This window comes from Procambarus clarkii, chromosome 78 (genome assembly GCF_040958095.1).
Source record: "Procambarus clarkii isolate CNS0578487 chromosome 78, FALCON_Pclarkii_2.0, whole genome shotgun sequence".
Taxonomy (NCBI): domain Eukaryota; kingdom Metazoa; phylum Arthropoda; class Malacostraca; order Decapoda; family Cambaridae; genus Procambarus; species Procambarus clarkii.
The window spans coordinates 17,220,227-17,235,302 of record NC_091227.1 but is presented as its reverse complement, the minus strand read 5'-3'; the positions used below and the strand labels follow the sequence as shown (position 1 = coordinate 17,235,302).

General features: G+C 44.6%; 1 protein-coding gene across 3 annotated transcripts in view; it reads right to left on the bottom strand.

Annotated features, from left to right (window-relative positions):
• The window catches only part of LOC123746099 (uncharacterized), a 171,570-nt gene that overhangs the window by 74,496 nt on the left and 81,998 nt on the right, over positions 1–15,076 (bottom strand). For 2 of the 3 annotated variants that reach the window (XR_011224964.1, XM_045727372.2), the window contains exon 1: positions 3,781–3,995. The exons of the other annotated variant lie outside the window; for it this stretch is intronic. The gene's annotated coding sequence lies outside the window, so the exon portion shown is untranslated. Of the gene's footprint in view, positions 1–3,780; positions 3,996–15,076 lie in introns of those variants that run through there. 3 annotated transcript variants of the gene reach the window in all.

The following is a 15,076-nucleotide window of genomic DNA, read 5'->3' as shown; positions in this document are numbered from 1 at the left end:
GTAAGTGCAGTTGTCTTAAAGCAAAGACAAAGAGTACTGGGAAGACGGGACACCACGAGCGTAGCTCTCATCCTATAACTACACTTAGATAATTACCCACACACTAGATAATTACACCTCTAAATAACTTAATTTTCACACAGAATAAAATGCCCCTAAACACACGCTGCATTAAATGGCAGATCATTTGATTAATAATGAGAAAATATCTCAAATTCTAGCACTGTAGCCACAAATTACATCTACTAGAAGTAGACAAATATATATGCGTAAAGTTTAAGCTGTGTACACTAATGTCTCTCACATCAACTCCTCTATTAGCCTGTAATGTCCAGCGCTGAATCTCGTTTTAAATGAGAAACTCCGTAGAAGTTGTGATGAGGAATGTTCTCATTGACCACAATCACGTTAGTGTGATTAATCTCTCTGTATTATTTTAAATATTAACAAAAATGACTTGCCAGCGATGTATATTGCAATTATTGAAAGGTGGTTTGCCAGGTGTGTGGTACTAGCTGTCATTAAGCTACCAGGTGTGTAGTACTACCTGTCATTAAACTACCAGGTGTGTGGTACTACCTGTCATTAAACCACCAGGTGTGTAGTACTACCTGTCATTAAACTACCAGGTGTGTAGTACTACCTGTCATTAAGCCACCAGGTGTGTAGTACTACCTGTCATTAAACCACCAGGTGTGTGGTACTACCTGTCATTAAACCACCAGGTGTGTAGTACTACCTGTCATTAAGCCACCAGGTGTGTAGTACTACCTGTCATTAAACTACCAGGTGTGTAGTACTACCTGTCATTAAGCCACCAGGTGTGTAGTACTACCTGTCATTAAACCACCAGGTGTGTAGTACTACCTGTCATTAAACCACCAGGTGTGTAGTACTACCTGTCATTAAACCACCAGGTGTGTAGTACTACCTGTCATTAAACCACCAGGTGTGTGGTACTACCTGTCATTAAACCACCAGGTGTGTAGTACTACCTGTCATTAAACTACCAGGTGTGTAGTACTACCTGTCATTAAACTACCAGGTGTGTAGTACTAGCTATTATTAACTACCAGGTGTGTGGACACATTGTTACAGCTGATGTCATATGCCCTCATATTGTTGGTCTAGATTCAGCTCCTTGGAACAAAAAGTTCCAAGTAGCCCGAGCTATGGTGACCTGGGACAAGATTGGGGCTGAGATCTGATCAAGACGTTCAAACTCAAAAGGGGTCAAACTCCTTGACTAGTTAGCAGGGCGCAAGTGTTAAACAACTGACGATAAACAGGAGAAAAGGAGAAGAGAAGAAGAGAAGGCCCAAGAAGAGAAGAGAAGACGGTTAAGTGTCACCTGAGAACCATTACGAGTGCCTGGCTCCTAGCCCCAGGTCACCTGGCCAGGTAGAATAAGAGAGAATGCAAGACAGAAGGAAGAGCATATAAAAGGATATAAGAAAGGAAAGAATCACCATTAAAAAGATACACTATGTTTGAGGCCTATTGGCCCTATGAAGCAGCGAATTTGATTACATTCTAACTGGCTTTCTCCCTAACCACAGCTTACACCTGACTCCCAGGTGTACAGTAACTAGCAAAGTTGTACTGGATCTCAACTGAGTAACTGAGTAATCTCGTTACTCAACAACCCTTCATAGTTTGCTGGTGGTGGAAACTGTTCAGTACTACAAGTCACAAGGAGGCTCTGTTCTCTCTCTCTCTCTCTCTCTCTCTCTCTCTCTCTCTCTCTCTCTCTCTCTCTCTCTCTCTCTCTCTCTCTCTCTCTCTCTCTCTCTCTCTCTCTCTCAAGTAAAGGAGTCATCAGGACAAGTAGAGCAATATTGGAAAATTTCCTGAGAGGCTCTATTATCCCAGCTCTAGAGCCATTGTTGCCCTGTGATGGGGTCTGATTGCCTTGCTTCCGCTATCAAGTAGCTTTCCTGTGTGTGTACTCACTTAGTTGTGCTTGTGGGGGAGGAGCTCTGGCTCTTTGGTCCCGTGTGTGTGTGTGTGTGTGTGTGTGTGTGTGTGTTGCTGGGACCAGTTCTATTCCTAATATACGTGAACGACATGTCTACAGGAGTCGAGTCCTATATGTCGATGTTCGCGGATGATGCGAAGTTAATGAGAGTAATAATAATAGTATTAGTACATAATAATAATTACTACATAATAGTATTAGTACATAGTAATAATACAGTTCTCATCAGTTGTGACAGATGAGGACTGTAGGATACGCCAAGAGGACTTGAAAAATGTGCAGAGATGGCTTGTCAGAGAAATGGCTACTGGAGACCAACACGAGCAAGTGTAAAGTTATGGAAATGGGACTAAGTAACAGGAGACCAAAGAGTCAGTACACAATGAAGAGGAACTGCCTACCTGTGACGATTCGAGAAAGAGACCTGGGAGTGGACGTAACACCAAATCTAACTCCTGAAGCACATATAAATCAGATAACGACAGCAGCGAACTCTACGCTAGCAAAAGTTAGAACGTCATTCAGAAACCTAAGTGAGGAGGCATTCAGAGCCCTTTACACTGCCTACGTGAGACCAGTCTTAGAGTATGCAGCTCCATCATGGAGCCCCCACCTAAAGAAACACATTAGGAAACAGGAAAAGGTTCAACAATTTGTGACGAGGCTCGTCCCAGAGTTGCAGGGGATGGGATATGAAGAGCGACTGAAATAACTGAACCTGACGACGTTAGAAAATAGGAGGAAGCGAGGAGATATGATAGCAGCATACAAAATACTTAAGCCAATTGACAAAGTGGAAATAAACGAAATGTTTACACGGAATACAGAGAGAACGAGGGGACATGGGTGGAAGCTGGAAGCTCAGATGAGTCACAGAGATGTTAGAAAGTTTTTTTTTAGCATGAGAGTAGTGGGAAAATGGAATGCACTAAAGGACCACATTGTGGAAGCAAACACTATTCATAGCTTTAAAACTAGGAATGATAGAGAAGCAGGACAAGAGTCATTGCTTTAAACGCCCAAAGGGCCAGAAAGGCGGGATCCAAGAGCCACCGCTCGAGCCTGCAGGCACAAATAGGTGAGTACATACACCCGGAGATCTCCATATTTCTTGTTTGCTTCCAAACCATCGATTTTCCGGTGATTAAGATAAGCTGCTCTCCCATGGTTCCTCTTCCCTCCTTCTCTCACGTCTGTCTGCCTCTCTACCTCTTTCCCCTCTCCCTCCCCCCTCCCCTCGTACCCCCACCCCCCCTCCTGCCTCCGCTACCTCCAATCACCAACCGTAACGAGACGTTTGGTGGGTGATGGATAGTTACAGCTTACCATTAACTGCAGGCGGTTAGAGGTTCTTTATGTTCAGGAGTTGTTATTGTTCTCATTGTTCCCACTTGGTTATGATAGGAATCAGTGAGGACCAATGAGAGGCGTCGTGACAGATGACAGTGACAGATATCCAAGTGGTTGGGCACCATTCCTTCCCCCTCGTCCCATCCCAAATCCTTATCCTGACCCCTTCCCAGTGCTGTATAGTCGTAATGGCTTGGCGTTTTCCCCCGATAACTCCCCCTCACCTGAGAAGTGCATTGACTTACCTGCGAAGTGCATTGACTCACCTGTAAAGTGCATTGACTTACCTGGAAGTGCGTTGACTAACCTGGAAGTGCATTGACTCACCTGGAAGTGCATTGACTCACCTGTGAAATGCATTGACTAACCTGTAAAGTGCAATGACTAACCTGCGAAGAGCATTGACTCACCTGTGAAGTGCATTGACTAACCTGCGAAGTGCATTGACTCACCTGTGAAGTGCGTTGAATCCTATCCGCCTCCGACGCGTCGAAAGACAACTTGGTAACAAGTACTTTGTTTTGAAACCGCTAACTTGACCAAAACTCTACCTGCCGGCGGTCACTGCATATCGACAAGAAATAATTAATTCGAACAACTGACTTTGTCTCAAAATGTCTCATTAACTGTTGAATGTTAGCGAGAAGCGACACCCTTCCCCGACGGCTGCTGGGGTCGCACTGACTGGCCCCGCCACCAACAGTGGAGACGATGCTCTCTGAGTGGCCCTCGGGGCCCCCACCACAACAAAACACAGCTGATTTACCTTGATTTACCTGAGGGCCACTAAGACTAGTGGCCTCGTCGAGGATAGCAAGCCGGCGGCTTGTCGAAGGTGCCCCCCATTTGCCTTGGTGTATTTTAAAACAGAGTTTTTGGCGTTTGCGGCTTCGGTAGGTAGGCGGTTCCATGGGTTTATAACCCATGTGTATATAGGGAGTCATATGTAGTACCATATGTACAGATACGTACATAGGTAGTCATATGTACTACCATATGTACAGATACGTACATAGGTAGTCATATGTACCACCATATGTACAGATACATACATAGGCAGTCACTGCTGGAAAGGTGAGGCCCACAAGCTAAAGTTCGATGCTGCAAGTGCAAATAAGTGACTATAAATATGTACCGCTTCAATTCCTAGTGCATTAGCCAAGACTTGAAATGGACGGTAGAGCGACGGTCTTATTGCAGGTCGGGGTTCAATCCCCGACCGTCCAAGTGGTTGGGTACCATTCCTTGTCTCCATCCTATTCCAAACACTTATCCTCTATATATCCCTTCAAAGTGCTATATAGTTCCAATAGTTTCATGCATTCTCCTGATAATTATCTTACCTTCCTAGTGCATTTGTTAACTACTCTGGCACTTAAAAAGTTATTTTCTAAAGTCATCTGAAAACTCAATTTACACTTGTGTCCCTTTGTTCGTCTTTCACCCGTGCTAATCTGTTTCTTTTCATCTTCCCTATCAATTCCCCCCTGAGGATTTTGTAGGTGGTAATCATGTCTCCCCCAACTCATCTGTCTTCAGCTCCCGGACCTTAGTCCAGTGTTGGACAAGCTACAGACTCCACGCTGGAAAGCAGTCGGTCCATGGTTCAATTCGATAGGACAAAAGCATTTGGGCAACATATTCTTTCACCTGATGTACCTGTTCACCACACAGTAAATAGGAATATTGGAGTTAGTCAACTGAGTAGTTTACAACAATCTTATCTTGAGGTTATCTTGAGATGATTTCAGGGCTTTAGTGTCCCCGCGGCCCGGTCCTCGACCAGGCCTCCACCCCCAGGAAGCAGCCCGTGACAGCTGACTAACACCCAGGTACCTATTTTACTACTAGGTAACAGGGGCATAGGGCGAAATAAACTCTGCCCATTGTTTCTCGCCGGCGCCTGGGATCGAACCCAGGACCACAGGATCACAAGTCCCGCGTGCTGTCCGCTCGGCCGACCGGCTCCCTTAGGAGCGGCTCTCTCCCTTAGGAGTGAGGAAGGGGTTAGTGGGAAGGGCTGGTGGTCCTCCTCATTGGCAACATTAAATCACAGAAAACTTTCCCCTCAATCGAGTTGTTGTCTTGGAGGCGGGAGACTTCTTCATTAACTTGAAGTAATTGAAGTAATTCTCGAAAATAAAGTTTTGTAAGTGAGTCAGGTCTAGCAGCTTTGATCTCTTCATCAGTAGTGGCATGCATTAAGCCTCTCTGACGGCGCCTTCCACGTATCCATTAGCGAGTCCATTGTGTTCACAAGGACCTGCCTCTACTGAGGTTGTTGTCCACCAGCGTGCAGCCGGAGCTGTTTGTGCATATGAGGTCCCCAACGTCAAGAAACTGTCGTACTAAAGTGCCCTTATATCCTAACCTGCCAGAGGACCTAAAACAGAAAACGAGGCAGTATGTCAGTTTCGTGAGCCGCTGCTATTTTCTAGTACGATCATTTTTGGTCTTAGGTCGAGTATACGTCAAAATACGACGTTCCAGGACTTTACTCTTGGCTCTTACAACTCCCATGGTGCCAGGACTTCACTCTTGGCTCTTACATGGTGCCAGGCCTTGACTCTTGGCTCTTACATGGTGCCAGGACTTCACTCTTGGCTCTTACATGGTGCCAGGCCTTCACTCTTGGCTCTTACATGGTGCCAGGCCTTGACTCTTGGCTCTTACATGGTGCCAGGACTTCACTCTTGGCTCTTACATGGTGCCAGGCCTTGACTCTTGGCTCTTACATGGTGCCAGGACTTCACTCTTGGCTCTTACATGGTGCCAGGCCTTGACTCTTGGCTCTTACATGGTGCCAGGACTTCACTCTTGGCTCTTACATGGTGCCAAGACTTCACTCTTGGCTCTTACATGGTGCCAGGCCTTGACTCTTGGCTCTTACATGGTGCCAGGACTTCACTCTTGGCTCTTACATGGTGCAAAGACTTCACTCTTGGCTCTTACATGGTGCCAGGCCTTCACTCTTGGCTCTTACATGGTGCCAAGACTTCACTCTTGGTATGTATATGATACATATAGGCCTTTATATACACAGTATACATTTATAGGCCTATTTATTCATTCCGTTTCTCATACTCCTGGAAGTTTAAATGATAAGGCTCCGTAGCACAGTGGGCTGCGTCCTCGGAGACACGGGTTTAAGCTCTTGGAGAGGCAGAACCTGTTGGGCACGTTTCCTCTTACCTGATGCCTCTGTTCACCTAGCAGGAAATGTGAGTGTATAACAGTTTGACAACTGTTAATAATATATAATAATTCATTGTGTCAGGGGACAGGAAGCCAGAGTGTATTCATACACGTTAGGCTTATATTGAGGTCCAACCCCCCCCCCCCAAGGTCAAATTACTGACCCCGTCCAGGATACAACCCCACAACAAGCTGACTAACTCCTGAGTACCTACTCACTGCTAGGTGAACAGATGCATTAGGTGAAAGGAAATATGCCCAACTATTTCTGTCCCGTCGGAGATTCGAACCTGAAATTCTTGATTGGGCTTCGAGAACGAAACCGATCCCGAACGCCTTCGGTGTGGGGGAAAAAATATAATTAGTTAGTGGTTAGTAACACTTGATTGATTGACAGTTGAGAGGCGGGCCGAAAGAGCAGAGCTCAACCCCCGCAAGTACAATTAGGTGAATACACGTTTCAACCCGAGCAAATGCAAAGTAATGAAACTAGGCGGTGGAAACAGGAGGCCAGACACAGGATACAGAATGGGAGATGAATTACTTCATGAAGCGGAGAGAGAGAAGGATCTAGGAGTTGATATCACACCAAACCTGTCTCCTGAAGCCCACATGAAAAGAATAACATCGGCGGCATATGCGAGGCTGGCTAACATCAGAACAGCATTCAGGAACCTGTGTAAGGAATCATTTAGAACCTTGTATGCAGCATATGTTAGACCAATTCTGGAGTATGCGGCCCCAGCATGGAGCCCGTACCTTGTCAAGCACAAGACGAAGCTGGAAAAAGTTCAGAGGTATGCCGCTAGGCTAGTCCCAGAACTAAGAGGCATGAGTTACGAGGAAAGGTTACGTGAAATAGACCTCACAACTTTGGAAGACACAAGAGTAAGGGGAGACATGATCACTAACTACAAAATTCTCAGAGGAATTGACAGGGTAGATAAAGATAAACTGTTTAACACGGGTGGTACGCGAACAAGGGGACACAGGTGGAAACTGAGTACCCAAATGAACCACAGGGTCGTTAGAAAGAACTTTTTCAGTGTCAGAGTAGTTAACAAGTGGAATGCATTAGGCAGTGATGTGGTGGAGGCTGACTCCATACACTGTTTCAAATGTAGATATGATAGAACCCAGTAGGCTCAGGAATCTGTATACCAGTTGATTGTCAGTTGAGAGGCGGGACCAAGGAGCCAGAGTTCAACCCTCGCAAGCACAACTAAGTGAATACACGTAGAAACGATACCCCTGCTGCTTCTGACCTCCTATAGTAAATAGACAGTCTGGAGTAAGGTAACTGTTGCTGGTTGCATCCTGGGGAATGTCTTGGTCTCTCTAAACAGCCATCAACTTCAGGTATTTGTGGTCATTACAAATTTATGCTTAATGACAGACTTTCCAGGCAAGGTATGAGAAATATTTAGATTGTGCAAGTGTACGCTATTAATAGTTTTCTATAAAGAAATATTGGCTATATTAAAGAAAACGAATTTTATTGATGGGTTTCTATCTTAAAAACAATTTTTTTTCTTTTAGGAATTTTACCAGGAAAGACGAAATGTGGTTCAATTCCTTTCATTCATAATATGTACACATCAGCACCCGTAAAACCTGTGAGATAGTATAACAGTTAAGTCTGCGAATTACTACTAACTACCCGCCAGTCTCAGAGAATAAACTTTGTGTTGTGTAAATGAATGTTTCACTTCCCTTTCTGTCTGCCCGTCAGTTTACACTTACAGAATCTTCAACTGTTCTACAGTCAATTAAGTATAGGCTCTGGTGTGTCTTCGTACAGTTAATGGACTATCTGTTCCGGTGTTGGTGGAACTTCAGCTTGGTCGATGTGCCTGAAAATCAGTCACATAACCGTTGACACGATACTAGACTTGCTTGCAAGCTCATCCACCAAGCTGAAGTTGCTTGATGTAACTCCATTCACACCATTGCTGGTGTGAATGGTGTAAGAAGTGGACGCAAGAGGAGAAGAACCACGTGAGGTATGAGTGTGGCTTTCCCTCAGTTTGTTCCTCTTGGATTAGCTCGTTCTGAGGAAGCGCAGACAAGAGGACCCTAGATCCTCTTCTAGGATCTGCCCGAAACGCTTTGGGTAATAGTGGCTTTAGGCATTGTATGTACTAGCTCTATCTATAAAGCCAACAAACTTTGTAAATCTCTTTATGTATGTACCTTACCTAAATAAAGATTATTATTATTATTATTATTATTATTATAGATGCCAAGTGTTAGTTAGAGATAGTGAAACCTGGCAACATTATACCGTAGACTTATCGCGCAGAAAACGAGACATCTATACTTAACAGGAACCAAAAAGTGTTCGCATTCAAGGTATGTATGTTGTGTGTGTGTGTGATTAACTATTTGGAATTGCCTAATTTGTGCCTGCAGGATCAAGCTTTAGTTCCTGGATCCCGCCAAACTAGTCAATGGTAATGTAGAAATATGACTCCTGATTTATTTTACTATCATATCCACTTAAAATTATGAATAATTAGCTTCTACAGACTACTCCTTTAGTTCATTCTCTTTTCCCACTACTCTCACGCTAAAAGAAAACTTTCTAACATCTCTATGTCTCATCTGAGTCTCAAGCTTCTAACATGTTCTATAGATATTCATGTGAATATTTCATTATTTCCACTCTGTCAATTCCCCTAATTCCTGACTTCCCTATTTTCTAGCACCATCAAGTCTAATTCTTTCAGTCTTTATATCTCATCCCTCGGAATTCTGGGACGAGCCTCGTTGCAAACTTCTGAACCATTTCGAGTTTACTTAAATGTGTTTTAAATGGGGGATCCACGATGGAGTGACAGAGTCTAAAACTGGGTTTATGCAGGCAGTAAACAGCGATCTAAATGCCTCCTTATTCAGGTTCCTAAATGATAATTAAATTTATTTTCTAATGTAGAGTATGCTGTTAACGTTATCCTATTTATATGAGCCTTCGGAGTTAGGTTTGGTGTACCGACCTTTTGGTCTCCTGCCATCTGTTCCCATTTCCATCACCTTACACTTGCTGCTGTTGAAATCCAGCACTCACTTCTCGGACCAACTTTGCAGTTTGTCTAAGTTATTGTAGTGAATCTTACAATCCTCATATGTCTCAACTCTTCTCAGTAATTTTGCACCGTCTGCAAACATCGACATATAAGACTATATACTCCTGTTGAAAGGTAATTTACATAAATGAAAAATACCTAGCCTCTCGTTTTTGAACATGACCGATAGGGCTAGCAGGCCGGGCCTACTAGAAGATTGCAAAGGTAAAACATGGTTCAAGGCAGGTGAGCCCACGCTTTAGCTGGTCTACTTAATGCCACGAGGCTATTGAGTGATTAACTTATAACATACCGTTGTTAATACCCTGAAGAGTATGTAAAGAGTATGAAAGTCATGAGGTAGAGGGCCTGCTAGTAACTAGCAGTGAATTACCTGAGTATCCTTACCCAGAGGCGTTCATAGGGCCACGGCGGTGGAGGATTGAGCACCAACCACCACTTACTGCTCGGTAACCTTGCTCCTCACTACACCTATACTAGACCCCCTGCTGAAGGCTCACCTGCTTTGATTTACAATTTTGAGAGCACAACAGCAGATGTTTGATGATTCTTCTTTGCTGACTAAGAGCTCTCCCTCCCACCACTTGTTTTAATGCATTACCAAACCTCTATTCCTCCCCAAACACGACCTTTCACAATATTCCACTCAAGAACTAAATTACTGCTGGGAGGCCGGCTGCGGACAGCAGGGAGTCGCAGGGATATATGGAAATATTTATTAAGCATTACAGTGGTAAATGAATGGAATCGTCGAGGGAGAGTTGACGTGGAAGCCAATTCCACCCCACATCAAGAGCAGAAATGACTTGGAACCGGAGAAAGAGATATGTTGCACCAGGTAAGCAATTGCAACGAGGCTCGGGGCCCAAGAGCCATAACTCACTCCGGAAGACACAAACAGGTAAGCACCCGAGCCCCCAACAAGACGAGACATGATCACTACATATAACATCGCCAGGAAACTAGAGAGATGTGATGCTTGGAGGGAGAGAGATGTCTGAACGAGGATGCTGGGAGACACAGGCGAGTCAGGAAGTGTAACGAAGCACGTCTTTACGGCGAGGATAGAGAAGGTGTTCACTCAAGTTCATGCTGAGGAAGTTGAAGCAAGTATAAGTCATCTACTTGGAGGTATAAGGTGCCAAATGTCATATAAGACTCGGTGTCCACAATTCGTTCAATTCGTCTCGCTGAGTACACCTCGCTGAGTACACCTCGGTGAGTACACCTCGCTGAGTACACCTCGCTGAGTACACCTCGCTGAGTACACCTCACTGAGTACACTTTCCACCGAAGCCCGCCCCGTCCACCCGAAGTCTGCCCCACCAGACTTGTGGGACACCAAAATAAAGATAAAGACACTAAAAGTCTCACGCCCCCTCGCTGGCATGATGGACTGCATACTGGCTGGGGCTGGTACCTGTGTGTGTGCGTGTGTGTGTGTGTGTGTGTGTGCGTGTGTGTGTGTGTGTGTGTGTGTGCGTGTGTGTGCGTGCGTGTGTGTGTGCGTGTGCGTGTGCGTGTGTGCGTGTGTGTGTGTGTGTGTGCGTGTGTGTTAAGATAATCATCGAAGGAAGAAAAAACATATTAACTTGCTCCTGCTTGCAAGGTAGAGTACTTATCAGGATAAAGCACTAAGCAAGGACGACTCAATACCCCTTGGAAGGAATAGGAGGACAAAGATTTAGGACTTGATTGGAGAAAAGGAATAGTGCCCAACCATTTGGACGATCGGGGGACTGAACACGGACCTGCAAGACGCGAGACCGTCTCTATACCATCTAGTCCCAGCTGTTAAGGCAAGGGGCCATATTGCCTTGCTTCTAGAGGCCATATTGACCAGGTTCTGGAGTCATGGGGCCATAATGGTCTGCTCCTGGAGGCAAAAGGCCCATATTGGCCTTTTCAGAATTACTGAAGAGTAGACAATAAATCTCTTGATGCTTCAGAACCGGTCGAAAGAAGTTTCAGTTTCGGGTCATGGCATATAAATCTTGTGGGTTTCTTCACGCCTCTCATCACGCTGTGATGCTTGAGTTCGAGGCTCGAGGCGCTGCTCGAGGACGTCTTCACTGTAACAGAGGTCTGAGGATGACGTTCGTGAGAACTGGTGAAGATGTGAGCATTGTATCGGTCGTCTCGTGAAGCTTCGAACCGGGGTTTGAAGAGTAATTAGTACCTCTCTCTCTCTCTCTCTCTTCCTCTCCCTCTGTCTTTCTCCTCTCTCTCTCTCTCTTCCTCTCCCTCTGTCTTTCTCCTCTCTCTCTCTTCCTCTCCCTCTGTCTTTCTCCTCTCTCTCTCTCTTTGTCCTCTCGTCTCCTCTTGTCTCCACTTTGCTACACTCCCCTCGAGTAATTAGATCAACATTTTAGTGAGGAAGTCGTCGTGTCCACAAGTTCAGAGGGTCGCTCAGACGACCCTTAAAAGCAAGACCGGGAAAAGTGCAGATTTTCTCTCCAGCGGTTCGAAGTTTTCCCCATTTTTTGTTCGTAAGACAAAAAGTGCGATACAATTTCTTTGTCAAAATTGAAGTAAAGAGTTTAAGGGGGATAATCAGGTTGTGAGGGGAAGGGGGAGAATGAAATGGGAAAGGGGAGGGAATGTAAGGGGAAATGAACAGTATGATGTCAAGGGAAGAATGTAAGAGAAAGGGAAGCGTGTGATTGGGAATATGTGAAAGGCTGAGAGAGAGAGAGAGAGAGAGAGAGAGAGAGAGAGAGAGAGAGAGAGAGAGAGAGAGAGAGAGAGAGAGAGAGAGAGAGAGAGAGAGAGAGAGAGAGGAAGAGAGAGTGAGAGTAGCATTATCAATATCATAATTACATTGACCTCCAAGAACTTTTTTCTGTTATCATCCGTCCTACGACAGAGGATAACATCGTGGTAGAGATAACACCTTGGCGCTCTACTCCTCGCCCCCACTCAACCGGCCACCTACTCACCGTCACTTAACCGGTCACCCCCTCACCGTCACTCAACCGGCCACCTCCTCACCGTCACTCAACCGGCCACCCCCTCACCGTCACTCAACCGGCCACCTACTCACCGTCACTAAACCGGTCACCCCCTCACCGTCACTCAACCGGCCACCTCCTCACTCTCACGGACATCCGTCTTGACCCCTTCAACTTGATTTTCCATAACAGAGATCAGGCTGTCCGTAGAATTCAAAGCAACCGGATTGGTTATGTATTTGGCTTACCTCGCTTGGTCAACGGGCCAAGCCAGGCCAGTAGACATCTTATGAGACGAATACACATCCCTAGTATGGGAAAACCTGTCTAAAATAGACACAATAGTTCCAGGAAATGTTCAGGAACCTGCAGCGAGGCTTGCTCCTCGGCTGACCGCCACCTGTGTATTTTACATCCCAGAATTTACGTTGGTTCGGGAGTAGCAATAAAGCCACTGAATCCGGTTTCAAATTAGGTTGGAAACTCTCCATTAAAGTCGCTCTTGCTATTTCTTCGGTGGGGACGCGGAGGGTGGTACCTGGCAAGTCTTCCTAGTGGGTATTGGTACCGGACGACTTCTATATGTGTGTATGAGGCAGGTGTGGTGGTGACACACCTGTGCTACAGGTGTGGAGGTGACACACCTGTGCTACAGGTGTGGTGGCCTCACAGCTTCCGGCCCTGCGCCTTGTAAGATGTCTGGTTCACATCTTTCTTCATTAGTGAATTAAGGGAAGAAATTACTCTCCTTTTTTCCCCTCACATTGTGGCCCAGAGAGCCACAGACTATATATTCCCCTGCCACTTTATCCCTGGCAGGGAGAAATGCGGGATATTTTCCCTGTCTGTGGGGGGAAATACTGAACGATTTTTTTCCTTTGCTACTTGAATTCCCTTCATTGATTAATTTGCAATTTAATTACAAATTAATCAAAACAAATTAATCTCGGTTAATTTGTAAAATGTGTGTGATGGTCTGTGAGGCTCATCCACTACCTATGAGAGGCCCAACCACTACCGTTGTCCGTATGCAAGACATGAGGTAGACGCAGTTATAGTAGTCAAGTGGAGGGAGGGAATTATCAGGGTAAAACACCAAGCCATTACGACTATACAGCACATGGAAAGGGGTCAGGATAAGGATTTGGGATGGGACGGGGGAAAGGAATAGTGCCCAACCAATTGGACGGTCGGGTATTGAACTACTCGATAGTTTGGAAACACGTGAGTTGATTTATGGAATAATTTACCCGGTAACATAATGGTCGTGAGACTATTGAATTGTTTCAACACATAATATACAGGTCATATATTATTTATATACAAATGCATTTTTTATATACGAATCCGCCTAAGTGAAACAGAAACAAGACCCGACTTGCCCAATAGGCAGAGTGATTTTCGTTATTTAATAAAAATGGTTTCCAATTGGTTTGTTTAAATAAATATTATTATATTATATTAAGATCATGAATTACTTAATTATGTTAGATTAGGTTAGGATAGGTTAGGTTACGTTTGGTCATATTTCATTGTTAGTTTTAACTCAAATTAAGAAAATCATATTTGTTTTAATAGAAAAGTTTATCATTTCATAATAAAAAATAAAATAATATATACAATGTAAATCGGGTTTTGCTCAGTAGTGCGTTCAGGCTATTAGATGGTTTGACCTAATTATGTGACACTCAAGAAAAAATAAGTGAAAAGAATTTAGGAAAATTCTGTTCACATATATTATGGCAAAAACAAAAAGGTGCCAATTACGCCTTTCTCGAGAGATTCCGTAAAAGCGTAATAAGGAAAAGTCGTTTTAATTGGTTCGTTTGGAGAGTTATTAATTTATCGACACTTATGATAGGTCAAGTTCTGGCGCGTTATTAACTGAAGGGCTCTTTTGGAGGAGGAGGAGAAGAAGGAGGAAGAGGGGGAGAGGGGGAGAGGAAGGGGGAAGAGAGGGGGAGACGGAGGAGAAAGAGGGGTAGAGGAAGGGGGAGGAGGAACAAGAGCACACCAGAAAGAAATATAGGAGATAGGGGGAAGATAAGAGAATTAAGATATCATAATTACAAAGTGGAAACGGGTGTAAAACCAGGATATCTTTTAGCTTTATTTGAGACCAGTTTACTCCAGCTGGAGTGAGTCTACAGCTCCACACACTACACTCCCACACTAACACGTCCCGCCCCCATAGCACTCACAAGCAACCCAGCTTAACCCCAACGAACCTAGTTCACAACCCATACTGCCCACAACCAGTACTCTAAAAACCAATCCAGCTATTTTACGAGAGAGAGAGAGAGAGAGAGAGAGAGAGAGAGAGAGAGAGAGAGAGAGAGAGAGAGAGAGAGAGAGAGAGTCCCGTCACACTATACACAAATGCATTTACCCTTTTTTCAGTTGAAATTTAAGCCCTTTGCAATCTCAGTTTTATTAAATATTTCGGTTATTAAATTCTGTGTGGAATTGCGTATGTATACATGTGCTTGTGTATGTTTGGGTATGTGGGTGCGTAT